General features: G+C 44.4%; 1 protein-coding gene across 1 annotated transcript in view; it reads left to right on the top strand.

Moving 5' to 3' along the window:
- The window catches only part of mogat2 (monoacylglycerol O-acyltransferase 2), a 32,692-nt gene that overhangs the window by 17,789 nt on the left and 1,966 nt on the right, over positions 1–12,937 (top strand). The gene's annotated exons all lie outside the window — the stretch shown is intronic.

The following is a 12,937-nucleotide window of genomic DNA, read 5'->3' as shown; positions in this document are numbered from 1 at the left end:
AGAAAAAAAGGTTTGTGGGTCATTGAAACCCGAGGGTATGTCCCTACCCGCTAATACCCCTCCCGATACTAGCGGGCTGCCCCGTTTCCCGAGGTCCCTGGACAGGCACTGTAGCGGTGACCCTTGCGACCGCAACGGAAGCAGCGCCGCTCGTCCAGCCGACGCCGCCTCTCTGTGCTGGAGAGGTGTGTTGCGCCCAGCTGCATGGCCTCCTCCTCCTCCGTGGTCTCCTCCGGGAACCGCTGAGTCGCCTCCCTAGCAGGAGGAGGTTGGAACGGAGCGCCCCTCGACGAGCCCCTCTCACGTGATCGCTCTCGGCGCCGATTGTCCACACGCACCGAGAGCTCCACTACGCCGTCTAGCCGCTCTGGGAGGTCCCGGAGGGCAAGTTGGTCTTTCATCGCCTCCGAGAGCCCCTGGGTATAGAGTACGGCCAGGGCCTTCTCCTCCCAACCCGCCTCCCTAGCTAGAGTGCGGAACTCGATGGAATAATCCGCCACCGAGCGATCCCCCTGTCGACACGCCGTGAGCCGCCGACCGGCTTCGTGCCCCGATATCACCCGGGAGGTGTCGAATATTTTGCGTAACTCCCGGGTGAATGCTGTAGCGTCGGAGCACGCCGGCGACTGACTCTCCCACTCGGCCGTGGCCCAGGACAGGGCACGGCCCGTCAACAGGGTGATGATGTAGGCCACTCAGGAGTGCTCGGTGGGGAAGGACAGGGGCTGCAGGCTGAAGATCAGTGAACACTGAGTCAGGAACTCTCTGCAGCCCTCTGGACGTCCATCATAGCGTTCGGGAGGAGGTAGTCGGGGTTCCCGCGTGGTCACCGGCGGTAGAGGAGGCATAGCTGCTGCTGCTGCTGCCGCTGGTGGAGTGGGGTTGGCCTGAGCGGCCACCAGGCTAGTCACGGCGATGGTCAGCTTTTCGATCTCCGCAAACATCGCCAGCTGGTTCCGCTCCTGCTGGGCTACCATAGCCCCCTGGGTATTCAGCACCGTGCGAATCTGCTCTACATCTGCTGGGTCCATAATGGTCGGTTGTTCTGTTACGATGGGGTAATGTGTTTGGACCCAGGCGCAGAGTAGAACAGAGTAGACGGAAGCAGGAGTATCAAGAAATAATAACGGTACTCTTTATTTTGAGTAAACGGAACAAATAATAACCGCACAGTAAGCGAATAAACAAAAGAGGAGAAAACAAGTCTCCGATAAACGTTTTAAATAATAATAGGAACAGGGCAGAGCAATGTACTTACAATCGTCAACTATACTTATTTCCTAATCCGGCGAGGAACAATAAGGCTAAGAAGAATCGTATACATAACAAACGCAACATGAAGTGAACAACCGACAACCAGAGGGGAAACAGAGGGATCTAAATAGCCACAGCCAAACAACACACACCAGGTACAAATCAGTTAATTAGGACAGACAAATGCATACATAAAACACCAGAGGGCGCCAAAGGGTCGCTCCACAATAAGGTCGCTTCCCCAACCCTTACAGACTATGCAATCCCAAAATAGCATATTCATTTGCCACTTTTGCCTGCGTTATTTGAGTCAATATTCAAATTGTAATGCAATAATGTGATACGCAATTGCATTTACATGTTCTAGGAAACACATCCGCTTTACAGCTGACAAAATTCAAACTCTCTATGCAATTCGGTGATACGCAATTGCATTTACATTTTAAGAAAACCGTAGTGCTTTTTAGATATTAGGAGCCCAAATCTGATGGCCAGTTAGGCAAACTATTATATAGTGTCGTTGCCGATCAATGATCGACGTCGTTATATAGAGAAAATTAATGAAATAGGGGTTGATTCATCAGAGCAGTCATACGTCATCTCCCTGTCATCAGGGATTTGTCGATCTTTGATTTGATTTGCCGTGTAAAGTCCACAGATGAGAGTGTTACATTAGTTTTCTTAAGATAGGATAATGAATAAATCTGTTCAATTGGCATCAGTGCCTACTGTTAATCAGTAGCCTGTATGGTGTATATGAAGATGTTATAGCTAGCTAGCTACGATTTATCATGAAAATAATGAACAGCAAGCTAGATCCAAAACTAGGGCCGGTGGAGGAGGGCAAGTGTCACATTGGACAGACTACCAAAACAGACAAATAAAGTATCTTAACGACAGCAAAAGTGATGGATGTCAGAAATAGCCTACATTACCTGGAGATTCAATAAGGTACTTTTATATGACAGGATATGGGTTAGGGTTATGACACCTGTAGCGAGATAGATAGATAGAGCCAAAAGTAAAAAGTCGCTGAGAGACGCAACCAGGGTCTGGCTGGTAATTGTATGATGCGCCAAACAATCAGCTGAGATGAAAAGTACGTTTTAGAGCATTTATTGAATAGAACAATCAAACTTGGTGACGTACAAAAATAATCCATAAGCGATCAAAACCAGAAAAATAACAAACAATGCGTATAGAATATAGAATAGAATAGACTTTATTGTCCTTGTACAGTTGCCTATATACAATGAAATTGTTGTGGTTCTTCTGAAGGTGCAAAAACAGAAAAACATATTCACATATTCACAAACATATACACATAACATATCACAAATATTACACACTAGACAAATTCAAAAGCGAAAATGCTATAAAACAAGCTAAGAGACAATGAGGTCCGTGGTGTCAAGTGCAAATAAAAACAACAATATTAAGAAAATAAAAACAACTATAAAAGCAAGCTAAAAGACATGAGGTCAGTGTCTCATCTGGTTCATCAGTGGTTCATCTGCGTCATATGCGTATAATGCGGTCAACAAAAATACATCGCTCCCCTCTCTCTCCACTACCGCAATGCAAGGTGCGCAGGTGCTTAAATTATCTTGCAATATCACCCCCCATAACCATATGACTTCTCAATACGGCGATCAAGGCAATAAACAAACAAGTAAACTCACAATAAACCCAGCCTGTTATACTAAATACCCCCTAAATCATATTCATGCCTCCGACAACACCTCAGGCCTTTGGGTGGTTCATCCACATGGCTGGAGGCAGACTGAAAGTCTGTAATCCTACTTTGATTGTTTGTTTATTGCCTTGATCACCGTATTGAGAAGTCATGGTTATGGGGGGTGATGATACCACTGCTAGCTATAACATCTTCATATACACCATACAGGCTACTGATTAACAGTAGGCAAATGCCAATTGAACAGATTTATTCATTATCCTATCTTAAGAAAACTAATGTAACACTCTCATCTGGGGCAAATCAAATCAAAGATCGACAAATCCCTGATGACAGGGAGATGACGTATGACTGCTCTGATGAATCAACCCCTATTTCATTAATTTTCTCTATATAACGACGTCGATCATTGATCGGCAATGACACTATATAATAGTTTGCCTAACTGGCCATCGGATTTGGGCTCCTAATATCTAAAAAGCACTACGGTTTTCTTATTTTATCGGATTAAAGTAGCAAAGACCAGAAATGTCCATTGACCGCCAGTCAAACTTCTACTCTTCTATCACCCAAAAAGGGGCGTGGACATGACGGGAGAGCAAAGTACCCGGATGCGTTTGAATAGGCTAGGTGCATGATCTCCCTACTTCCTGAAAGGCAACTGGTATGAACATATCCTGTCTCACTCTATTGGTTTAATTGATTAATCAGCTGTACGGTAAACTGTTGGAACACACAGTGCACAGCTGATTAATCAATTAAACCAATAGAGTGAGACAGGATATGTTCATGCAAGGTGCCTTTCAGGAAGTAGGGAGATTGTGCACCTAGCCTATTGCATAGAGAGTTTGAATTTTGTCAGCTGTAAAGCGGATGTGTTTCCTAGAACATGTAAATGCAATTGCGTATCACCGAATTGCATAGAGTTTGAATGTTGTCAGCTGTAAAGCGGATGTGTTTCCTAGAACATGTAAATGCAATTGCGTATCACATTATCGCATTACAATTTAAATATTGACTCAAATAACGCAGGCAAAAGTGGCAAATGAATATGCTATTTTGGGATTGCATAGTCATTTGCACATTAGAATGAACTTTTGAATTTTGTCAGCTACAAAGCAGCGCATGACTTTGAAAATTAAATGTCAAATGGCTTTGCATTATAATTTTAATATTGACAGCGAATGTGCACATCAGGTACATGAAAATGAAAATGCAAATCATTAGAATTGCATTTGAATTTGAATATTGTCTGAAAGAATGCATGCAAAAGTGGAAAATAAATAAAGATTTATTGTACTTTTCTACTGATAATACATTCTACTGATGTGGTCTACCATTTGGTTTTAGTTATATTGCTCTCAGTTGTTTGCCTTTTGCTAAATCAAGCATTTAGAATGTAGAGTGCATATTGCGAAAGTTCGCAACGTAAAAAAATGCAAAGACCTTAAGTGAGTCATCTATCCACCAGTCATAGCAGGAAAAAATCATCTATGCTCAGGCCTGGTGCAATTGGCAGTCGTCGTGCTAGAAGAAGGACGATTTTTTTTTTGCTTTATAGCCTACACCTGGCAATGGAACATGAACAATGGAACATTGTTTGGTGTCAACAACACCATCCGGTCTGCTTACTTTCATCTTCATAATATCAACCGCCTCCGCCCTTCACTCACTCCCAACAGCGCCGCAATCCTGGTCCACTCCCTCGTCACTTCCCGCCTAGATTACTGTAACTCCCTTCTCTTTGGTCTCCCCCACAAACTGCTCCATAAGCTCCAACTGGTCCAGAACGCTGCTGCCCGTATTGTCACCAGAACCCCTGTCATCAGTCACATCACCCCCATTCTACACCAACTCCACTGGCTCCCCATCAAACACCGCATTGATTACAAAATCCTTCTCCATACTTTCAAGGCCATCCATAACCTTGCCCCTCCATACCTGTCCGACATCCTCCACATCAACATTCCCACCCGGTCCCTCAGGTCTGCCTCCTCCATCAACCTGACCGTCCCCCCAGCCCGTCTGTCCACCATGGGGTTTATGGCGCTTTTCCACTATCGGCCCAGCTCGCTTCGGGTCGGCTCGCTTCGGCACGCTTTTGAACAGTTCTGGTTCAATTGCGTATCACATTATCGCATTACAATTTAAATATTGACTCAAATAACGCAGGCAAAAGTGGCAAATGAATATGCTATTTTGGGATTGCATAGTCATTTGCACATTAGAATGAACTTTTGAATTTTGTCAGCTACAAAGCAGCGCATGACTTTGAAAATTAAATGTCAAATGGCTTTGCATTATAATTTTAATATTGACAGCGAATGTGCACATCAGGTACATGAAAATGAAAATGCAAATCATTAGAATTGCATTTGAATTTGAATATTGTCTGAAAGAATGCATGCAAAAGTGGAAAATAAATAAAGATTTATTGTACTTTTCTACTGATAATACATTCTACTGATGTGGTCTACCATTTGGTTTTAGTTATATTGCTCTCAGTTGTTTGCCTTTTGCTAAATCAAGCATTTAGAATGTAGAGTGCATATTGCGAAAGTTCGCAACGTAAAAAAATGCAAAGACCTTAAGTGAGTCATCTATCCACCAGTCATAGCAGGAAAAAATCATCTATGCTCAGGCCTGGTGCAATTGGCAGTCGTCGTGCTAGAAGAAGGACGATTTTTTTTTTGCTTTATAGCCTACACCTGGCAATGGAACATGAACAATGGAACATTGTTTGGTGTCAACAACACCATCCGGTCTGCTTACTTTCATCTTCATAATATCAACCGCCTCCGCCCTTCACTCACTCCCAACAGCGCCGCAATCCTGGTCCACTCCCTCGTCACTTCCCGCCTAGATTACTGTAACTCCCTTCTCTTTGGTCTCCCCCACAAACTGCTCCATAAGCTCCAACTGGTCCAGAACGCTGCTGCCCGTATTGTCACCAGAACCCCTGTCATCAGTCACATCACCCCCATTCTACACCAACTCCACTGGCTCCCCATCAAACACCGCATTGATTACAAAATCCTTCTCCATACTTTCAAGGCCATCCATAACCTTGCCCCTCCATACCTGTCCGACATCCTCCACATCAACATTCCCACCCGGTCCCTCAGGTCTGCCTCCTCCATCAACCTGACCGTCCCCCCAGCCCGTCTGTCCACCATGGGGTTTATGGCGCTTTTCCACTATCGGCCCAGCTCGCTTCGGGTCGGCTCGCTTCGGCACGCTTTTGAACAGTTCTGGTTCAATTGCGTATCACATTATCGCATTACAATTTAAATATTGACTCAAATAACGCAGGCAAAAGTGGCAAATGAATATGCTATTTTGGGATTGCATAGTCATTTGCACATTAGAATGAACTTTTGAATTTTGTCAGCTACAAAGCAGCGCATGACTTTGAAAATTAAATGTCAAATGGCTTTGCATTATAATTTTAATATTGACAGCGAATGTGCACATCAGGTACATGAAAATGAAAATGCAAATCATTAGAATTGCATTTGAATTTGAATATTGTCTGAAAGAATGCATGCAAAAGTGGAAAATAAATAAAGATTTATTGTACTTTTCTACTGATAATACATTCTACTGATGTGGTCTACCATTTGGTTTTAGTTATATTGCTCTCAGTTGTTTGCCTTTTGCTAAATCAAGCATTTAGAATGTAGAGTGCATATTGCGAAAGTTCGCAACGTAAAAAAATGCAAAGACCTTAAGTGAGTCATCTATCCACCAGTCATAGCAGGAAAAAATCATCTATGCTCAGGCCTGGTGCAATTGGCAGTCGTCGTGCTAGAAGAAGGACGATTTTTTTTTTGCTTTATAGCCTACACCTGGCAATGGAACATGAACAATGGAACATTGTTTGGTGTCAACAACACCATCCGGTCTGCTTACTTTCATCTTCATAATATCAACCGCCTCCGCCCTTCACTCACTCCCAACAGCGCCGCAATCCTGGTCCACTCCCTCGTCACTTCCCGCCTAGATTACTGTAACTCCCTTCTCTTTGGTCTCCCCCACAAACTGCTCCATAAGCTCCAACTGGTCCAGAACGCTGCTGCCCGTATTGTCACCAGAACCCCTGTCATCAGTCACATCACCCCCATTCTACACCAACTCCACTGGCTCCCCATCAAACACCGCATTGATTACAAAATCCTTCTCCATACTTTCAAGGCCATCCATAACCTTGCCCCTCCATACCTGTCCGACATCCTCCACATCAACATTCCCACCCGGTCCCTCAGGTCTGCCTCCTCCATCAACCTGACCGTCCCCCCAGCCCGTCTGTCCACCATGGGGTTTATGGCGCTTTTCCACTATCGGCCCAGCTCGCTTCGGGTCGGCTCGCTTCGGCACGCTTTTGAACAGTTCTGGTTCAATTGCGTATCACATTATCGCATTACAATTTAAATATTGACTCAAATAACGCAGGCAAAAGTGGCAAATGAATATGCTATTTTGGGATTGCATAGTCATTTGCACATTAGAATGAACTTTTGAATTTTGTCAGCTACAAAGCAGCGCATGACTTTGAAAATTAAATGTCAAATGGCTTTGCATTATAATTTTAATATTGACAGCGAATGTGCACATCAGGTACATGAAAATGAAAATGCAAATCATTAGAATTGCATTTGAATTTGAATATTGTCTGAAAGAATGCATGCAAAAGTGGAAAATAAATAAAGATTTATTGTACTTTTCTACTGATAATACATTCTACTGATGTGGTCTACCATTTGGTTTTAGTTATATTGCTCTCAGTTGTTTGCCTTTTGCTAAATCAAGCATTTAGAATGTAGAGTGCATATTGCGAAAGTTCGCAACGTAAAAAAATGCAAAGACCTTAAGTGAGTCATCTATCCACCAGTCATAGCAGGAAAAAATCATCTATGCTCAGGCCTGGTGCAATTGGCAGTCGTCGTGCTAGAAGAAGGACGATTTTTTTTTTGCTTTATAGCCTACACCTGGCAATGGAACATGAACAATGGAACATTGTTTGGTGTCAACAACACCATCCGGTCTGCTTACTTTCATCTTCATAATATCAACCGCCTCCGCCCTTCACTCACTCCCAACAGCGCCGCAATCCTGGTCCACTCCCTCGTCACTTCCCGCCTAGATTACTGTAACTCCCTTCTCTTTGGTCTCCCCCACAAACTGCTCCATAAGCTCCAACTGGTCCAGAACGCTGCTGCCCGTATTGTCACCAGAACCCCTGTCATCAGTCACATCACCCCCATTCTACACCAACTCCACTGGCTCCCCATCAAACACCGCATTGATTACAAAATCCTTCTCCATACTTTCAAGGCCATCCATAACCTTGCCCCTCCATACCTGTCCGACATCCTCCACATCAACATTCCCACCCGGTCCCTCAGGTCTGCCTCCTCCATCAACCTGACCGTCCCCCCAGCCCGTCTGTCCACCATGGGGTTTATGGCGCTTTTCCACTATCGGCCCAGCTCGCTTCGGGTCGGCTCGCTTCGGCACGCTTTTGAACAGTTCTGGTTCAATTGCGTATCACATTATCGCATTACAATTTAAATATTGACTCAAATAACGCAGGCAAAAGTGGCAAATGAATATGCTATTTTGGGATTGCATAGTCATTTGCACATTAGAATGAACTTTTGAATTTTGTCAGCTACAAAGCAGCGCATGACTTTGAAAATTAAATGTCAAATGGCTTTGCATTATAATTTTAATATTGACAGCGAATGTGCACATCAGGTACATGAAAATGAAAATGCAAATCATTAGAATTGCATTTGAATTTGAATATTGTCTGAAAGAATGCATGCAAAAGTGGAAAATAAATAAAGATTTATTGTACTTTTCTACTGATAATACATTCTACTGATGTGGTCTACCATTTGGTTTTAGTTATATTGCTCTCAGTTGTTTGCCTTTTGCTAAATCAAGCATTTAGAATGTAGAGTGCATATTGCGAAAGTTCGCAACGTAAAAAAATGCAAAGACCTTAAGTGAGTCATCTATCCACCAGTCATAGCAGGAAAAAATCATCTATGCTCAGGCCTGGTGCAATTGGCAGTCGTCGTGCTAGAAGAAGGACGATTTTTTTTTTGCTTTATAGCCTACACCTGGCAATGGAACATGAACAATGGAACATTGTTTGGTGTCAACAACACCATCCGGTCTGCTTACTTTCATCTTCATAATATCAACCGCCTCCGCCCTTCACTCACTCCCAACAGCGCCGCAATCCTGGTCCACTCCCTCGTCACTTCCCGCCTAGATTACTGTAACTCCCTTCTCTTTGGTCTCCCCCACAAACTGCTCCATAAGCTCCAACTGGTCCAGAACGCTGCTGCCCGTATTGTCACCAGAACCCCTGTCATCAGTCACATCACCCCCATTCTACACCAACTCCACTGGCTCCCCATCAAACACCGCATTGATTACAAAATCCTTCTCCATACTTTCAAGGCCATCCATAACCTTGCCCCTCCATACCTGTCCGACATCCTCCACATCAACATTCCCACCCGGTCCCTCAGGTCTGCCTCCTCCATCAACCTGACCGTCCCCCCAGCCCGTCTGTCCACCATGGGGTTTATGGCGCTTTTCCACTATCGGCCCAGCTCGCTTCGGGTCGGCTCGCTTCGGCACGCTTTTGAACAGTTCTGGTTTTCCACTATACACAACAGACCAGGAACGAGTAGGAGGAGTAGGCGATAGTAGGCGGAGTTACGCGTCATAAAAGCGCGCCATAGTGGTGACGTATATTTTCACGAGACACAACACAGCCACAACAATAGCAACATGGAGGAACTTGAAGCTATCGTATACTTTTTCCTCGGCATGTGGTATATTATTAACCGTGGTTTTTTGGAGAGAAAGAGAAAGAGAGAGAGGAAGCTATGTACACATAATAAAGTCATGTTTTTTGAACCCTTAAAACCACTGCCTTCACTTGTCTGCTTTATGAACTGTAGTATCATTGTGTGCCGTGTCACGGACAAACATGGTGCCCGGAGGCACCCTTTGCAGGTTAATAACTGTGATTTACCGTGGGTTAGGATAACAATTCAAACGTGTCCGGATAGGGGAAAGGACAGGGAATCCAAAACCATTTGAATGGTGTCGATACGACACTCTTATCACAGTCGACACAGCGCGGAGCGAATTCCCTGGTAAAACGTTTCTCTCCCCCCGCTGTCAACGGGAGTTTCAACCAGCTGGCGCGGTGCTGCAGGCACAGGTTCATTGAGTTTATGGTTAAAAGCAGTGAGGTGATACGCAGGACTGCACCGTATACCCACTAGGAAAGCCAAGGATTTCCATACACCCACTTAAAAATGTGTGAGGATACTAACGGCGTTTTGTGACAGAACTTTCACTTTCATTCATAAAATTCACCCCGTCTGTGTTACGAAGCACTTGACTTTTGGACCATTGGGACTGACTATAGCGTCATATACCATCAACGGGGGGAGATGCGACATGAAATATGTCAAAATGCTGCACTATCATGAACAGATCAGCCTTATAACATGTAATTTATATATATATAACGTTAGACAGGGAGCGCATTTTTATGGCGTTCCGAAATGAACAATATGAGGCTGGGAGGGAAAAATCACAGTATACCCACTAGAAAAAACTAGACTACACCACTGGTTAAAAAGCATAACTTCTCGGGGTGTCAGCACGGTGGTTCAGGGCTCAAAATGACTGTATACCGATGGTGAAGTTAGCAAAGGAGTATTGTGATTGTACCACCTCCATAGCCGGTGTTATTCACGGGCAAACACGGTGCCCTTTGCGGGTTAATAACTATGATTTACCGTGGGTTAGGATAACAATTCAAACGTGTCCGGATAGGGGAGAGGACAGGGAATCCAAAACCATTTGAATGGTGTCGATACGACACTGCTATCACGGTCGACACAGCGCGGAGCGAATTCCCTGTTAAAACTTTTCTCTGCCCCCGCTGTCAACGGGAGTTTCAACCAGCAGGCGCGGTTCTGCGAGCAGCAGCGGGTGAACTCCCGGTTCATTGAGTTTACGGTTAAAAGCAGTGGCGGCTGGCCGATAGAGGGCGCTGGGGCGCCGCCCCCACCTTCACTTCCTAGTTGCGATTTGTAAAAGTTTTTTTTTTAAATAAACATTGTTTATTCACAAAATGCGGCTGATATTCTGTCGGCGCCTATCAGCATTCATTAAAAATCCTCCAATACAATAAACATTTTTATCTGTGTGTGTGTGTAAAACTCACTGTTAAAATACATAGGGGGAGAACACGGGGCGCCGGTCACTGCAAGTCTATGCCAGGACGAATACTTTTCGCTTACACATGAGCTGTAGCAGCGCTCCAATTGGCTGTCTCTATTTCTTGGCCAGGGCGCATAAATGTGCGTCCTGAATCTCCGGTTGTATTGCAGACAATGCATTATGCGGAGGACTTCCGACTTCCGGTTTACTTCCGGGCTTCCGGAGTATTTTAAATGAACATTCGTAATGTCTGTCTCTGATGTTCATGGTCAATTAAATCAGCCTATTTTGTGCAACTAATAATGTTCCCGCTAATGGGTTAACCGAGCAGCCTCGCACCTAACGTGCAAGCACCTATCTTCGAACTATTCATAGCAATATGCGCGGGGCAAAAATAATCTATTGCCTCTAAAATCACCACGAACAGAACGACGGAGGTACGGGTAAACACGGCTCATGTTCTGTCATCAAAGGTAAGAGTTGGTTTTCTTTAACTCAGCTGATGCATTACCTTGCTGTTGTTGTTTACCGAATGCTCCATCTGACTGTCACACTGTGATTGTACTTGTGTAAACAGTAACACAGACGGGGTGAATTTCATGAATGAAAGTGAAAGTTCTGTCACAAAACGCCGTTACGTATCCTCACACATGTTTAAGTGGGTAAAGTTGCATGGGTAAAGTGAAATTACGTCTTTGTTTTGAGCGCGCGTGCACGCGGAAAAAAAATCGTGCACGCGGAAAAAACAAATCTCGCGAAAGAAGACCCCCCCTGCTGTGCCCCACCACATTTTTTTACCACCAGCCGCCACTGGCTAAAAGCATATCTTCTCGGGGTGTCAGCGCGGTGGTTAAGGGCTCAAAATGACCGTATACCGATGGTGAAGTTAGCAAAGGAGTATTGTGTTTGTACCACCTTCACAGCCGGTGTTATTCACGGGCAAACACGGTGCATAATAGCGATTTTTGTGTTATGCTTGTTGTAAATAAAAGTTCTATGATGCATTGAAATGACATTAAACTAAGATAATACGATGGTCAGCATAATTTTTCGAATCTTTATTAATAAGCTATTACAGAAACTGTAGTGACATTTTCCAAGAGCGAATGTGGTATTTAAAGATGGCGGTTAGCGAAGAAATCTATGAACATGGGATGACGATTTCCATTGACCAATCAACGGTGTGCAGCGTCACACGTCACACGCAGCCTGGCAAAAAGGTACCCTTTGGCCCTATGGTTCCTGCTCACGATGGGTAGCTAAAGAAGCGACCCGACCCGACCCGACCCGACCCAGGCCGACAAATGGAAAAGCGCCAAAGAAGCGGGTCAGCCCTCTAGTGGAAAAGCCCCATTAGAGCCTTCAGCCGCTCCGCCCCTCGCCTCTGGAACTCCCTCCCCCCCGACATCAGGAACATTGATTCAATCTCCTCATTCAAAACCCACCTGTTTACGCAGGCGTATCCCTTTTGATTTACTGTTCCTGTGCTGCTCTGCTGCTAGCTATGTTTTATACTGTATATTTCTATGTATTTTGTATTTTGAATTTTGTAACTGTTTTTAAATTTGTTGTTGTACGGCGACCTTGAGTGCCATGAAAGGCGCCTTATAAAATAAATGTATTATTATTATTATTACACCGATAGAACACACTCCGCTATAAGCCTTTAATCGAGTATTTACATAGGAATTCACTGGCTAACACTGATTAACCTGACAGGCAAGT

Source organism: Nansenia antarctica (assembly GCF_963989245.1).
Source record: "Nansenia antarctica genome assembly, chromosome: 20".
Taxonomy (NCBI): domain Eukaryota; kingdom Metazoa; phylum Chordata; class Actinopteri; order Argentiniformes; family Microstomatidae; genus Nansenia; species Nansenia antarctica.
This window is presented reverse-complemented; position numbering and strand designations above follow the sequence as displayed.